The sequence below is a fragment of the Stegodyphus dumicola genome, chromosome 4 (assembly GCF_044657685.1).
Source record: "Stegodyphus dumicola isolate Sdum_Otavi_A_Nest chromosome 4, ASM4465768v1".
Taxonomy (NCBI): domain Eukaryota; kingdom Metazoa; phylum Arthropoda; class Arachnida; order Araneae; family Eresidae; genus Stegodyphus; species Stegodyphus dumicola.
Window position 1 is genome coordinate 226,898,084 of NC_140771.1, and position 17,727 is coordinate 226,915,810.

The 17,727-nt window shown below is 31.0% G+C and overlaps 1 long non-coding RNA gene across 1 annotated transcript in view; it reads left to right on the plus strand.

The window, feature by feature from the left end:
- The first annotated feature begins 362 nt into the window (after positions 1-362).
- LOC146997836 (uncharacterized) overlaps positions 363-17,727 on the plus strand; it is a 28,854-nt gene continuing 11,489 nt past the window's right edge. Inside the window, exon 1 of the long non-coding RNA XR_015040892.1 lies at positions 363-859. This is a non-coding gene — a long non-coding RNA (uncharacterized LOC146997836). The remainder of the gene's footprint in view (positions 860-17,727) is intronic.

The window sequence follows — 17,727 nt, forward strand, 5'->3', positions numbered from 1 at the left end:
TCACGAAATTTCGTCTCTGCCTGGGATGTGCACTGAAGATTCACATATTTCTAATGAGGAAAACAAGAGGGGAGGCAGGAAACGACGAAAAGTTTTCCAGAAACAGAGTAGCAAAGCTAGTAACTATTAGGTAACTAAATGTTTTAGTGAAAATTTGCATTTATAAATTAATCAAGTTCTAGAAACGTATTCAGTGTCATTATATTAAATTAAGATTACATGTAAATGGATGATGCTTTTATATTGTACATTGTAAATACAGAGATTTTTGTCAAAAGGAACATATTTTTCAATTAAAAAAAGAGGGTAATTCAAAACTGAAATTATTTGGTGATTTTGACGGGTAAATGAGGGTGACTTCATGTAACTTCCCCCAAAATGGATAATTAGAATTGATTAATAACATAAAATTATCCGTGCACAGGTTACTTGAAAATTATCAGAAATTTTCAAAAAAAAAAAAAAAAAAAAAAATTAAAATTTGAAACTGTTAAGAAGAAGAAATTCATGATTTTGATGCAAAAATTCTCAGTGCTAAGATTTAAACGGAGCTGAAAGTTTGGAGCTACTAACTCATGTCGGGAAAAAGTTAATCTTTGTTATCGTAAATAGAACGAATATGATTTGCCGGTTCAGAGATAAGAGTGCCAGATCTCGTTGAGGTTATTTATGAAGTTCAAGGATTTTAAAACATTACAATGAAAAACAAAAACCAGAGAAATTGTGAATGAAGACAGGAACAACGATGAAGGCCATAGAAGCCTACTTTTACACTGGAAGATTTAGATGTCCTCAAGATGGTACTTTACGTATCAAGACTAAGCAGCAAGGTGGTCAGAAATCAGCCTGGTCAATTGAGGTAACAATATGAGATTTTGTTTTGCTTAGGTTAATTTATGTGTTGTGAATTGAACAAAAATGCTTAAAGTTGTAGGGGTACTGTTTAGTTTTGCATTTTTAGTCCAAAATGGCTTTGTCCTTGAGGGACTATTGTTTTCTTTTCACGAATAGGAATTCAATCAATCTCAATTTCACTTCATCAGGAAGGAGGAACTTTGAAACTAACTGAAATCTCTCTTCTACAAAAATCCTTGCTTTTCTGTATCCAGAATTAGCCGATGAACCATTCCAATGTATTTAAATTATAAGTATAATAGTTCACCCAAAATTCTGGCCCTTCCCTAAAGCAAGGAAAAAAAATAAACTCTAATTAGAAACATCTCAAAAAAAGGGAACTCCATCTCTTTAAAAGAATTGAAAACGAAAGTGAAAAACAAAAGTGAAAAAAATACTTCAGTGAAATTTTTTTTAAAAATTTAAATGTCGACCTTTAAACAAACAATCCAATGAATTAAGAAGTAGTTGATAAACCTATTTAGAACAAACAAAAAGAAATTAAGAACTCCCTTCACTCTCATATATATATTAAATGATATTGTAGATTAGTTAGCAGCAATAATTAATCATATTAATCATTTATTCGTTTGCAATTAAATTTCATTAACTTTTAATTTGCTTTTTACGAATAGAGAATATTTATTAAATTCATATATATATATATTTATATACGTTTGGAGTGGCTGATGGCAACCAAACTACGAGGTGCACAACTACATGTTATAGCAGTCCTATTATACAAAATTTCAAAGTTGTGAGGCTACTCGTTTTTGAGTTATGCGAGATACATATGTAGGTACGTAGGAACAGATGCCACGAAAAAAATCTCTTCAGAATCTGTTTTAAATCAGTTTTATAAATCGTTTGGAGGAAATGAGTTCTTTATTCTTTCCTTACATACAGACGTCACGCAAAAACATCATTAAATTGCATTCGATAGCGGTCAAAATGAATATTTTCATTAAAATATGGTACCCGGAATTTTTCGTGATTACGATACTTCCTTTACTTCGTACAAGGAAGTAAAAAGAGGTATTAATTAAATGTATATGAAATTAAATTAACATTGAAAAGCTAAAATTTTAGACCTAATTTTAAAAATTTACTCATGCGATTTTTTTACAAAGCTTGGCAGTTTGGCATAATTTATGTCACAGAATCGAAATATAGAAAAAAAAGTCGGTATGTCATTTGAGAAAAAGTCTGATTTTAGGTCATGATATCTATGATAGAACAACGCTATATATGAATCTAATGTATATCCTAAGTAGCGCTTTCAACACATGAAAAACGGAAGTTAAATTTCGTCAATAGGTCCTGTAGAACAAGAGATGTAGAACTACACCCGTTTTTTAATCCAAAGGGGGCAATTTGCCCAGAAGGGCTAAAAATTTCGTTTTTGCATTTTTCGTTGGTTCTCTATAAATGTCGGTTTACTTTTCAAATTGTTGCCACAAAATATTAAAGCCCTGCGTTATATTTAAAGAAATTAAATAATGAAGAATCTGCATAAATGTATCTACGTTTCTGGAATTGTGATAAAACAACGGTATCTAAAGCCACCAAATTTTGAATAACGTGCGTTTCCAAGCGAATATGGGTATCCGGAAATCCAAATTTGGAATTTGCTTTATTTTTATTTCATATTTTGTGAAACTTTAGCGAATTCTTAATTAACAAACTCATCGATTTCAAAGCGAGCAATGGCAACACTATACGGAATATATATATATATTTATCTCCAGCGCGCCAAAGCGTGTATCGGAAATTCCAAAGATACACTCATTTAAAATTATTTTGCGATATTGCTGTTGAACTGAATTTTATGGTTTAAGTGCGAAGAACATGATATTTAATGAAAAAAGGCAATATACACAAAATGTTAAAAATATGCTCCTCTGGCGTAATGTAAAATCTGAAAGTCTTCAGATTTTTTATTTTTATATTTAAAAAAAAATGTTTTTAGCTCAAGGGGGCAATTTGATCAGAAGCGCTATTAATTTTGTTGCCACCAAATATTAGAGCCGTGTATTATATTGAAAGAAACTAAATAATGAAGAGTCTGCATAAATGTATGTACGTTTCTCGCATTCTGATATAACAACGGTACCTAGAGCGATTCAGTTTTGAATAAAGTATGTCTCCACCCGAATATGGGCATCTGGAAGTCCAAATTTGCAATTTGTTTTATTGTTAGTCCAAAGAGGCCTTGTCCCTGAAGGACTATTGTTTTCGTTTTGCGATTTTGCGTTGAATCACTATAAATGTCCGTTTCACTTTTCAAACTGTTGCCACCAAATGTTAGAGTTTTGCATTATATTTGAAGAAATTCAATAATGAAAAATCTGCATAAATGTGTGTCTATTTCTCGCATTGTGATAAGACAACGGTACATAGAGCCATCGAATTTTGAAGGACGTAATCCTCCTACGAATATGGGCATGTGGAAGACCAAATTTGGAATTTGAAATTTGTTTTATTATAGATTTCATATTTTGTATAACTTTAACGAATTTTTGAGTAACAAACTCAATGATTTTAAAGCGAGCAATGGCAACACTCTACGGAGGGAGTAAAAAAAACCTTTCTATCTCCAGCGGGCACCGAGCTGTGTATCGGAAATTCTAAAGATGTGCTCATTTTAAAATTATTTTGCGACATTGCTACTGAACTGAATTTTACGGTTTAAGTAAGAAGAATATGATATTTAATAAAAAAGGTAGCACACAAAACTTTAAAAAAAAAAAAGCGCCCCTTTGGACGTAATTTAAAATCTGAAACCTTTCAGACTTTTTTTTTGGGGGGGGGGCTTGTATTTTTCGTTTTCATATTTTGTAAATCATTTGTGAACTTTTGATTAAGAAACTCAACGATTTCAAAGCGAGCAATGGCAACACTGTACGAAAAAAAAATTTTATCTCCAGTGCACGTAATCGTGTATTGGAATATGCTATTTAAATTTATAGTGATGCTGCTGTTGAATTGAATTTTATAGTTTAAGTACGAAGAACATGATATTTAATAAATAAAATAAAGGTAAAACACAAAACATTAAAAAAAAAACCGCTCCCTTGGGCGTAATATAACATCTGTAAGCTTTCAAATTTTTTTCAAGTAGTACTTTAATATCTTATTAGATTTAACTTTGCACTGCAGGTATTTACTTCATTATTTCTGGCAGAAGAACACAAATTTAATGTGATATAATTCATCCAGTGATTATGATGATAAGATCTTGATTTATTGTTTACATAATTAGTTGTTTATGTATGCAAAGATAATTTTTTTTAGAGATTATATTTACTTTTAAAGAAAGGAACAATGAAAATGTGAATTTCAATAAAATTGAAAACGACCATTTTTGGCTTCGCAGATTCAGTGTTTTCCACCCCACGATTTCAGCCAAGCAGGGTTTATTGTAAAGTTTTGATTTTAAATTTATTCTTAGAGATAAAGTAAGATTATATTATTCAAAATATTGTCTGAGTGAATGGTAAAATTAGAATTTTATGGAGTATTTTTTATGACATATTTTAATAGATATATTTTCAAAAATCTAGCAGTATTTTGTCTTAAAAGAAGAATTCTTAGGGAATTCTATAAATATTATAATTAATTCTGTTCTTCAGTTTTGAATTAAATTATTTTCTCTAAAACCAAACTTCCTTTTTTTACGAGAGATAAGTCAGTTATCAAGGCAAAACAAATCTGTAAAATTTACATTTTCTGAACCATTGTGCTTTATCTTCGAGCTAGATATTCCTGTTTATCTAAAAGCTTTCACTACGTTATTACTCTCCAATAATTATACACATGTACACAGACTTAAAAATATGTGTACTCATAGACTTAAAAATGCCTTATATTCTGCATGATTCTGTCTCATCCTTATTGCTGCCATATGCTTTGTTCTTATATAGGCATTCTAAATGCGTTAGAATAATTGATCTGCGAACAGCATTCTAATGCTTACTCAGTTAATGCGTAGTTTAAGTTAATAACTTGTATACACGGGCACACGAGCAATGATTACAACAAATGTTAGAACTGCATTATTAAAAACCGTGTGGAGGCAAATTTTTGGTTTATAAAAAGGTTATTTTTATACAATGGCTGCTGACCATATAATATTTTTATGTATGTAATATAATGCTTTAAAACATGAGACAAAATACTGGGACACACTGGGCTTTGATTAATTGTTGCCACCAAATATTATCTCCCTGAGTTACATTTAAAGAAATTAAATAATGAAGAATGTGCATAAATGTACGCATGTTTCTCGCAATAAAATAAAACAACGGTACCTAGAGCCATCAAATTTTGAATAACTTAATCTTACCCCGAATATGGTCATCTGGAAGCTCAAATTTGAAATTTGAAATTTGTTTTATTATTGATTTCATATTTTGAACACATTAACGAATTTTTTATTGATAAACTCAACGAATTCAAAGCTAGTGATGGCAATACTGTACGAAAAAAAAATTTTTATCTCCAGCGCGCGAGACTGTATCAGAAATTCTAAAGCTTTGCTCATTTTAAAATTATTTTGCGATATTGCTATTGAATTGGATTTCATGCTTTAAGTGCAAAGAACATGATATTTAACAAATAAAGGTAACATACAAAATGTTGAGAAATTCAAATGAACTAAATCTGAAGTGAATTCGAAAAATGAAACTCTTTTGGCATCAACAAGTTTTAACACGAGACATATAGTGTGTGATTTTTATTTCTGTTGATTCTAAAAGTGACTTGATCGTAATATAACTCCGAGCTTATAAAGACAACATTACATGGTTAATGAAGTGTAAATTGTCCTGCTGTACGTTTAGAGGTAAATATATTTTCTAACATTTTCTTATGAAATGTAAGTTCTGCCACTGTGCTTTTAGAGGTGAATGTATTTTATAACATTTTCTAAAGTTCTGCGTAAAAACAATTTTATTCAGTGCTACATGGATAAAATAAAATGCATTTTCTGAAATCAAAATATAAAACGGCACGAGACTTTAAACCGAAAATTACGTCGTATTATTTTTTTCTTAAGAAATGTGAATAATAAAGTAAAGATTCATATAACTTAACTAAAATGAAATTAATGAATCGACAAATTATCTTAAATGCAACTAAATTCCCCGAAAAATAATTTAAGAATTTTCACTTTATAATTTGAAAGGTTGAATAGAATGGGTATCGTTAGTGATTCAATTATTTTCGATATTACAATTTAATGGGAGATTTTGTGGACAGTTTGCAAATAAGACCTTGATTTCTGTTACTATCACATTAGTTTATTAAAATATTGACAAATTAAATGTTCTGTTATTATTTGACGTTAAAAGTTTGACGTCAAACATTTGACGCTAAGTTAGGTTTGTGTCAGCGTAATGTGAATAAAAGATTGGTAAGTCTGACGTATATGCCTCGCTGTGACGGAATAACTAAAGGAGGTATAGTGTAATTTTATTGGAGGAAAGAATTTTTCCATCGCACCAGTAGGATTTCGCCATAGTTATCTGAGCTCAAATGTCGCAATTTAATAACGCCTCTTCGTTGCAAAATTTTGATTAAACACTAGTATAATTCTTCTTCCCTTTAATTATGCTTAAACATAAAAAAGAAATTTCAGACAGGCCTAAGTGTTGGTGCCATTTTTTTTTAAGGGTAGTGCTCCCACTAAAGATTAATGCTTATCTCTTCTGTCACGTTTTTGATTTATGAAGCATAAAATTATTTATGTTTATATTTACTCAGAAATTTCGGCATATTCAAAATGCACTTTAAAGTTGTTTATGATATGATATTATAAGAGAAAAGACAGATTTTTTTATCACACGTAAGCTTGGTTTTAAAATTAAATATGAAATACCAAGAATGTCATCTAACTTTCAATAACTTTCAAGCAGAATATCTTTCTTGACCTGAACTACAGAACCAGAAATTTAGGATTTATAATTCCGCTTGTATTTTTAAACACGTGCAAATTAATTTATTTTCACATTTAAGTTGAGAAACAAGTTTTTTAACAGGCTTTGCTGTAGAATACTATGATGATGTCTGATTATTTCATATTTCGTAAGGCTATTTGTACTTATTTATACATGCGGTGTATTTCTTTGTGATGCATATATGAGATAAAAAATAATGTTTAATACATTTATTGTGCTCTACTTGGATTCTAAACTTAGAGAAATTAATAAAAACGTTTACAAAATTATGATTTGTATGAGTTAAAGAACGTGTAGGTTTGCTTGTTATATAATTTCCTTTTTTGATCCATATATAAATTTACGCACTTGTAAAAACGTAATTCTACAACGGAAAGTCCTTAAGTGATAGAAAAACGTTGATTAAATATTTAAATTTAGCAACAGGAATACTGTTAATACGAGTAAGGTATTTTTATTCGGTGAATAGAGAAAAGATATAAGTATCTGTTTCTCCATTACACGTATAACACTGCAAGATACGATTAACTAACCTTTGAGAGAAACTGGTTTCCATGGAGTATTTTATGGTGCCTGGAATTTTGTTCGGTCAATTCCTATAAAATTTATCCCCTTTTTCAAGTCTTAACGAGTTTCTTGTTTCACTAGCAACTGAACTCAGCAAAATTACTTATACATGCCTTAGGCTGTGGTGGTGTTTAGAAACAATGAACACACAGAAGTGGATCTGAAATTAAATTTATATAAATTATATAAATTATAGTTATATAAATTTCACGAAGTCGTTTATGGCATCTGCTGTTAGCTTCAAGAGTTGTTGAGGTTATTGTAACCACTACAGCTAGCACTAAGGATTCTAATTATCAGGTGCCACAGATTTCTGCTCCTGAGTTATCGAGTGACACTTATATGCAGACAAAAACTCAATAATATTTAAATAAAAAATTTAATGTGTCTACACTAGAGAATTAACCAAAAAATATACAGCCAAGTGTCACCTGACAATGCTCTTCAACATTACTCCACGAGGCACCACAGTTCTAACTAATTTGAATGTGCTAATCTTTCAACGTTAGCCCACTATTTTCGATAGGACTTCTGAGGGATCATCTACTCCGGCCAGGTTTAAATAGCAGTATTTAACAGTCAATATTCGGTTATGGTTACATCCTTCAACTTGCTCCTCCACGCCTAGGTCCTGACTCGGCTAACATTCTTCAGACAACCACCAACTTCAGACAGGCTCAGACATCAGACAACTGCAAGCAACTTCTCGGTTTCTGTAAATCTACTTATATCTTTACTTTCGTAGTGAACGAGCTATGTGACTAAATTGGAAGCGATAGAAAATATGCAAATTGTCACACTATTAGCTCTTTGAAACATTTAATGTTCTCATGAAAATTGTCACAAAAATAATATTGACATTAATCATAAGAAATGAACCCACAAGATTTCAAATACCAGTAAAATGTCCTACACTAAGACAGACTTGAGGATGGCTGCTTTGGCCACTACTGGAGAAAGATTTCCAACCACGCAACTGTTTGCATGTAAACACCAATGGCTTTGCTATAGGTGTTAGTAGTAATGCTGATGCACAGCTAAATTTCCTGGCACTTTAGCTTTAGCGAAGCTGTTACCAACTATGTTGCTGTAGTGGTAGCTGTAGTCTAACTGGCCTTGACTGAAATCAGTAAAAGAGATGATCAGAACATTGTAATGTTTATTGACTCATAGGCCACTATTAGAGCAATTTCTTTAGTCATACTTTAAAACAATGGATCTGTTCTAAATTGTCAGCTTGTGATAAATTCTCTAGTAAATTATGGTCGCAATGTTACGCTGCAGTGGCTCCCAAGTCATTGTGGACTCACGGGTAATGAGTTTGCTGACACTGTGGTCAAGGCTGGGTCTGTCCTTCCTCAACCGAATCCTCCTGTTTGCTATCACAGTGCTAAGATGGTAGCCAGATAGACATTGGAGCCAGATGTGGAGCAAAGCTCATCTTAGAGAGAAGAATGGGGACTCTGTGAAGGGTAAGATTTGGAGTTGCCTTATGGAGAATTCCATTCTTTGCGACCTACATAGACCTGTCAGTGTCTTTAACTTTAGATTAAAAACTGGACATGACTACCTCATGAAACACCTACACAGGTTGGTTTAGCAGATTCTCCTTCTCCATTATGTGATACTGATGACATGCGCGATGGTCATTTGGACACTTGTTCTGGACTTAATGACATGCAAAAGTCTAATGCTGTCAAAAATTGTCGTACTTTTTTTAATGTTTCAGAATTGTATTCGGCTGCCACGTAACAGACTAATAGTGGTTATGCCTAGGCCTGGCGTAGGATTAAGAAAATATGATTTCGAATGGCAATTTTAAAATTGATTTTAATATATACTCGAGCTTGTCGAGCAACTGTTGTAATATGTTTATGAATTTTAAGTAATATTCTTCAATTTTTAGCCTGTATTAATTTCATTTAGCAAGATGAAGTTGAATTGAGTGTTTACATATATTTGCATATGATTTGATTATAATCATGTAATGTAATGAGTGTTTACATATGATTTGATTATAATTTTATTTATGATAACTGTATTATAATAACTTTAATTTTCATAAACAATGAAAATTAAAGTTATTAGAATACACAGTTATCATAAATAAAATTATTAGAAAAATTATGATTTTGGTTGGTAATGGTAACCTGGTATGAAGTGGCATTCTGGTCAACTGAGAAAAATCTTTTCAAATGTCAGTAGGAAAATCTTAGAAAATCTTAACAGTTAAGAACTAAATATAGATATTCGAAGACTGCGTTTAGTTTTTTTCCCGTCTTGTAGTTTTTGTTAACTTGTTAAAGGACAGTCTCCATTACAACAGAAGACTTAATATGTGTGATGACAACTATTCTTAGAATTAATTTCTATCTCATATGTATGATAACAAAGTGAGATTAGTAATTACTTAGCCGGTTGTTTAACGTTTGTCTATTTTGATTTCACTATGAACTTGACTGATCACACATCATTTGGCATTCTGTTATGCTGTGCATGGCTCATGGTTGTCAAGCCAATTTATTGGCTAGGAAGAATCATTCAGTTCTTGCGAGCTTGATTGCTTTGATGTGATGATCATAAATTTCATTAGAACTGTTCTGAAATTTTGGATTGTTTCATCAGTTTATCACTAATGTCCAACGTATTATTTTGCATATTTTTATTCAGTTACATAGAGAAATTTTATTAATTTCTCTACATAACCATCTGGAAAGCAAAAAATCCTATTCTATTCTATAGTATTATTGTAACTTAATCATGTCTGTTTCTCATAAAGATATGAATATTTATGATTAGCAATTTCTTGTATTCAGAATTTTGTTCTCATGTTTGAATAGTTTTGTTGTCGAAGTTAGAAAACAGAGATGACATGGAAACAAAAATCTTCGCTTATTAAGGAAAAACCATACTTTATCATTTAGAAAAAATTTTACAGACATTTTTGTAGTACTAATTTGAGATATATACATCCAGGTTTTGATTTTCGTTTCTTAGCTTGATGTTCTTATTGCACATCAAGCTAAGAAACGAAATTACTATTTAATAAGTTAGAAAACAGAGATGACATGGAAACAAAAATCTTAGTTTATTAAGGAAAAACTATACTTTATCATTTAGAAACAATTTTACAGACATTTTTGTTGTGCTAATTTGAGATATATACATCCAGGTTTTGATTTTCGTTTCTTAGCTTGATGTTCTTATTGCACATCAAGCTAAGAAACGAAATTACTATTTAATAATTGAAGATTTTGAAATAAATTGTTTCCAATTTCCTTAATTCTTAGGATAAATGTATGTAATGAATTCTTGAAAACGTTTATTGCCCATGATATAGTTTAACATATTCATCTGGAAATATTTTAAAATAAATAAACAATAAATACAGTTCAGTGGATTTAATGTAAAAAAAAATCTGAAGGCTTTCAGATTTTATATTACCAAAGGGGTATTTTTTATTTACTTACATATGCACGTTTCGAGAGCATTTGGGCTAAAAACTATTGAGAATCAGCCTATATTTAGAATTTCCGATATACAATCTAGCGCGCTGGAGATAAAAATATTTTTTTTCCGTACAGTGTAGTCATTGCTCGATTTGAAATCGTTGAGTTTGTTAATCAAAAATTCGTTAAAGTTTTACAAAATTTGAAATACACACTAAAACATTTAAAATAGCATATCTTTGGATTTTCTGATAGACAGACTCGTGCTCTGGAGATAAAAATGATTTTTCCCATACAGCGTTGCCATTGCTAGCTTTGAAATCTTTGAGTTTCTTAATCAAAATTCGTTAAAGTTTTACAAAATATGAAATACACAATAAAACAAATTCGAAATTCGGGCTTCCACGTGTCCGTATTCGGATCAAGGACTACGCTATGGAAAATCTGATTGCTCTAGGTACCATTGTTTTTTTTTTAACAATGCGAAAAAAATGCATGAATTCATAAAAATTCTTCATTATTTAACTTCTTTAAATATATAATACAGGGCGCTGATATTTGGTGGCAAGAATTTGAAAAGTTATTCAGACTTTTATAGTCATTCAACGTAAAATCCCGTTTTGAGATTAAATAGCCCTTCTGGGATAACTTTGGTTATCCGAGAAGCATCCTTTGGGTTAATAAATAAAACTAGTATGACTAAAGTTTTGATATTTCCGAAATTTATATTTATATTTTCTTCGCAAGCAAAAAAAATAACCATTAAACGAAACGACATAAAATGATGCCATTAAAATATATCATAAATAAGCGTAGGGGAAATGAAAAAAATATAAGGTTTGATTTATTTTTGTGCAAACGTTGATGACTATAAAATATATAAAAATATACACTTTAGGTTTTTTTTGTTTGCTTGTTTTAGTTAAAAGACTGACAGGGATAAAGCCGTGACTTACTTTGCTTTCAAACTGCTGATCGATTTCTTTCCTGAACATAGTGAATTATGAAATAATAATCGCGGAGTTTGAAAATGTTCTATTGAAACACAATCATTCGATAGTTCATAAGTCATTCATTTATTGTATATAGGTACGACTTGCGCTTGTATCAAATGTAAAATTAGGCAAAAGTTAATATTAATTAGATTAGTTTTATAAAAATATCTGTATATTTTAAGGCTCAGTTATTATTTATCTGTATTTAAAATCGTTTGGCAATGTGCATAGTAACAAGTATGCTCCAGAACAACGAATTATCGTAAATTTAGAACCTTTTTATGATCGAGTATGATCATATTACATAACAAAATACCTACAATTTAATACATCTTAGGGTTTGAAAATTAAAACTTCAATATATTCAACTACCCTTAATCAGCAATAACATTGAGAAGTACCTTGCATTATTACTATGATTTCTACTAATCAAATCATTTTATTTTTTGATCAATTACGATCCAGTGTGTTTTAATCAACACTTCATAACCCAATTCGTAATCTTGATATCTCGATAACAGTGTTTCCGCCTATTCTATCATTGTGATCTTCGTTTCCTCAATGATAATCCACTGTTATTGTAGAAACTGTCTAGTTTTTTATTCCTTTCAAATCTGAAACAGATAAAACAATTTCTGGGAAAGTGAAGTTTTTTTCTATCATAGTGAGTGAGCTTTTTATATCATAGAAGGAAAATGGTTTTATATTTATAAAAACGAATTTAAGCAGCTTTTCGGCATGCATCACCTTAAAATTATTTTATTGTTTAATTATTAACAAATTATAGCAAGGCTATCGAACGACTAAATCGAAGATGAAAGATGGATATTTTTAAACCAGCCTTAATACTGAATGTCAATAATCCAAACAAAATTATCAATTATCAGAAGACTGTAGCTTGAATTTCCCTAGAATTCCACATATAATCTAATTTTCTTGTAAGGCTATTATTTAAATTAACCTATTATTTATAATTCCAGCCTTTACTATAACTTCTAATTTTTGTTTCGTCACCAAAAATGCGAATGAGTCAATATTTGAACTGAATTGTAAAAGTTAGAGTTATAAGACAGAGAGTGATATAATAGCTTCTCGAGGCCACGTTACTTAAGTTCTGCCATCTCTGATAAAATTGTAATTATTCGGCCTTGCGTTAGTTGCCGCCGACATTTAAACTTTTACCCTAGTTAGAGCCAACTTTGATTTAAATGCAGTTGTGTGCAGTCTTTGATTACAAGTCCGCATTTTAATTAAAATTTGGCAATTATTTTAGATACATCGCCAGAAGTGGTGGTCGATCCTATAAGATTTAAATTATAAGAAGTGCACTTATGTTCAAAACTGTGCTAAAATAAAAAGATTATTTTAAAACCTTTCCAAGATTATGTAGTTAATTTCAGGCGCAGTGATTATTCGCTTTAGGTCTGTCAGAAGTTTGAAACTACTTTCTGCTCCCAAAGAAAATCAAACTCTATAATTTAAATCTTAAAAACTTGGAAAATTGTTTATAAATTCCTAGTGATATTAAAACCCATTAACAAATATCAGTCCTTTCAGTTACATAAAAGTTATTTCAGTTAGCACATTATTTTTAGGTTAGTTCTTTTCTGTATATTTTGTTTCTTACTTCCGGCATGACCAGATCTCAAATTCGGTTGATTTCAATAGCCAGCAGATAAAGTTGTGGCAATCCACCAGCAAGGTAACGATCTGGGTTTTAGTTAGTAATTTTGTAATCGTTAGCTCGAAGGTAGTTGGATCAGAGTTGAGGTATCGAAAGTATCGTCTGCATACTTGGATACAGAAATGTTATACAGAGCTTCTACTGCAGAAGCAGTACTTCCCTGTAACAAGCTAATTTAACCATCAGCCTTTTGTTGAAATAGCCTGAATGAATCAGTATCTTCTTCACCATATCATTCATTCATTCATTACAAATTATGCCGAAATATTGCATTTGATGCAACGTGTCCGGCTCATGACAAGTATGCCCGAGGGGCACATGACATAAAAGTGTCTGAACCGAGTGATAGGAGGCAATAGGAAATGAGAAAAAGAGGGGGTGACCACAGGACGCCACAAGCAGAGAATCGAACTTAAAGCCCAAGACCAGGAGAGGCAGCAAGGTGTGGAGTGTCAGAGTTAAAGTTGTTCATGATAGGTATGCTAAGAAAAAACATGATATATTAGCAAATACAATTTTATTACATAAAATAAATACAATAAGTGAGCATATACAATACAAAATACAAAAGAGCTCGAGTTGCAATACGAAAGTTTATGTACAATATATACAGAAAAGATGATGTTGCATGAAAAGACTGATTAAGTAGGAAAATTAGTGTCCCTGGTGAGGAAGGCCGCTAAAGTTCTGATTTTGACATCTTCAGGAAACACGGTATAGTCGAAAACTTTAAAGTATTTCATGTGCGAGCAGTTTCTCGCCTTATCAAAAAATTTCCGATTTGCATTATGGAGGAAATTCTCGATATTCTCTATTTTTAAATCTCTATGGAGAGTTTCGTTAGAAACATAAAAATGAGCATTCGTGATCTGTCTTAAAAATTTGTTTTGTGTGATCTGTAATTTCTTGAGGTCATTTTTCGAATAAGTCGCCCAGGCTGGAGACGCGTAAGAAAAGATAGGCCGAATAATGGCAGTATAAATATGCCTCTTTCTTCGTAAGTCGAGTTTTGAATTTTTTCCGATTAATGGAATAAGATCTCTGATAGCCGCAACTGTTTTGCCTCTGACTTTTTGGATATGGTCTTTCCATGTGAATTTATTGTTTAACACAACACCAAGGTAGGTAACTTTGTTCACAAGCGGAACTTCGACATTAAAGATTTTAAGTTTATTTACAAAAGGACTTCTAGAGTGCCTTTTATCTATGATGATAAGCTGGGATTTTTGTGCATTGATGGCTATGCGCCATTTCGTGCACCATTGCTCAATTTCTGGAATTTTATCCTGTAATTTAGAAATGGCAAGTTCTTGGTTGTGAGACGTATATGCAAGCGCCGTGTCATCGGCGTAACATCCTAAGTAAAAATTACTGATTTTCACCATATCACTGTATGTATTTAAATATACGAGTTTCTACGATTGCGCAAGTAACGGTGGCTAATTTTTGCTGAATTTTAGTTGTAGGTATTAAGAGAAGTAAGACATTTTCGACAGCAAGAAACATAAATATTTGCATCTTTAAATACCTGATTGCTTTCCTAGTTCAATTCATTACATAGTTAAAATATTTTATTTATAAAATATGAATATTATTATTGTTATGTTAAAACAAAAATTTAATTTTTATTGTCACCATTTTACTTTAGAAGGAAATCTTGAAATGTCTTTGAAATGACAAATTTCAGATATATGATCACGCGTAGATGTACATAAAAAATGTTCCTCGCCTAATAATCTCTTTGATTTTGTATTGATATTTGTAAATAGGTTCCGATATTTGCATAAATGTATTTTTGTTTTAATTCGTAGAGTTAAAAATTATTTGGAATAATTTTTGAATGCAAGAAAATTTGAAGTTTTAAAAATATATCAAATTTTTATCAAGTGTATAAAAATATATCGTATTTTTAAACAAAACCAATCTCTCAATAATTAATTTCTTCTTGGATATGAAATTAAATAGATTGAATCAATGCATTTAGGTAAGTAACAATATAAAATTAAATTTCAGGTTTGCTTGCTGAATAGAATGTGATGAAAATATACAGTGTTCTCTCTATTATGCGGCTGCGGATTATCCGGTTTGCGGGTTGTCCGTGCATAGCTGTGTGTACACTTAATGCTAAACGTGAGAGTGTATAAAAAGCAAACATGCTCTGAATTGCGTCTTTAGATTTAGTTTCAATGGTTACCTTTTGCAATTCGAAGTTCTGTAAAAGTAAAGAATTTAATGAAATTTTAAAAAAGCTAACTGCATTGGATGACATATACAGAGTAGCAAAAGCTTGGTCGGAAGTAAAGTAAAAAAATAAAAATAAAAATCTGAAAGCTTTTCAGATTTTACATTACGCCCAAAGCAGCTTTTTTTTAACATTTTGTGTGTTACCTTTATCTATTAAATATCATGTTCAGATAACATGATTAAGTAACAGAGTAACAGAGAGTGATATAATAGCTTCTCGAGGCCACGTTACTTAAGTTCTGATAAAATTGTAATTATTCGGCCTTGCGTTAGTTGCCGTCGACATTTAAACTTTTACCCTAGTTAGAGCCAACTTCGATTTAAATGCAGTTGTGTGCAGTCCTTGATTACAAGTCCGCATTTTAATTAAAATTTGGCAATTATTTTAGATACATCGCCAGAAGTGGTGGTCGATCCTATAAGATTTAAATTATAAGAAGTGTACTTATGTTCAAAACTGTGCTAAAATACTTAATACTTATGTGCACTTAAGCCACATAAAATTCAGTTCACCAGCAGTATCGCAAAATAATTTTAAAATGAGCATATCTTTAGAATTTCCGATACACAGTCTCGCGCGCTAGAGATAAAAATGTTTTTTTTTTGGTACAGTGTTGCCATTCCTCGCTTTGAAATCGTTGAGTTTCTTATTAAAAAGATCTTTAATGTCTGACAAAATACGATATAGATAATAAAACAAATTCCAAGTTCCAAATGCCCACATTCGCTGGAGGATTACGTTATTCAAAATTTGATGGCTCTAGGTACGGTTTTTTTATCACAATGCGAGAAACATACATATATTTATGTAGATTCTTCATTATTTAATTTCTTTAAATATAAGACAGGGCTATAATATTTGGTGGCAACATTTTTAAAAGTGAAACGGACATTTAACGTTTTCGCCGCAAAATGCCAAAGCGAAATTATAAGGCCTTCTTGGATAACGTCTTTTGGGCTAATAACACTGATCCAATGATGGAGAAAGATTCTTTCTAGTTAGAAATTGAAGATCTATCTAATTGTTGAGGCATTAACTGAAGTGGTATGCCGAAAAATTAAAGTGCAAAATTCCTCGAAAATGTTGTTCGGAAAAACATAGAGGAATGATTTGATGGGAGGGGCAATTCGACAGAACCAGGGTTTTATATTTGATTGATGCGGATATCGTTTTAAGTGTCACAAAAACAGAAGAAGCATAGAATTATACTAACACTTCGAGCAAGAAGATATTGACAATTATTTAATTACATTAGTTCTGAGACAGCAACGACTTCTGTTATAGCTCTATTGGACTTCGTCAACCAAAGAGGATTTCAATACAATAATAAAATAGCATTTAGAAAAATGCGCAGTGGAATTTAACAAATATTTAAACGTTCTTAAAAACAAAGCAAAATAAGTGACTTGTTTAAGAAATAAACATATACGATATGTATGAAAATTGATAGTTTGGATTATCCGTGTTTTCCAATTATCCATGACCTGTTTCCCCGGCATTAGCCCGGATAATTAAAAGTATACTGTATCTAACTCTCTATAAAATACATTTTTAAAAATTTAAAAAATTGTTCACACTAATCATGTTATAATGATTTCTCTGTAGCATTACGTTTCTTTTAACTTTGTCTTTTAAAGATTCTTGCTTCCTGAAACAATGATTTATAAAACGATGATTTTATAAAACACCGTTTTATAAATTAGTGTCAATAATTTATAATCATCATTTTATAAATATGATGTTTCAATTTTTAAGAGTGGATTTTGCCAATTTTCGAAGTCTTTGACACATATATTACTTTGCGTTTTTATTATTCTATGAGATTTTTAGCATTTTAGTTCGACAAGAAGTTAAGTTATTTAAAAGATAACCATATACCTGTTTTTTCCGATTTTACATATACAAATCTTTCAGAAGTTTAGTCCGTCCTCAGATA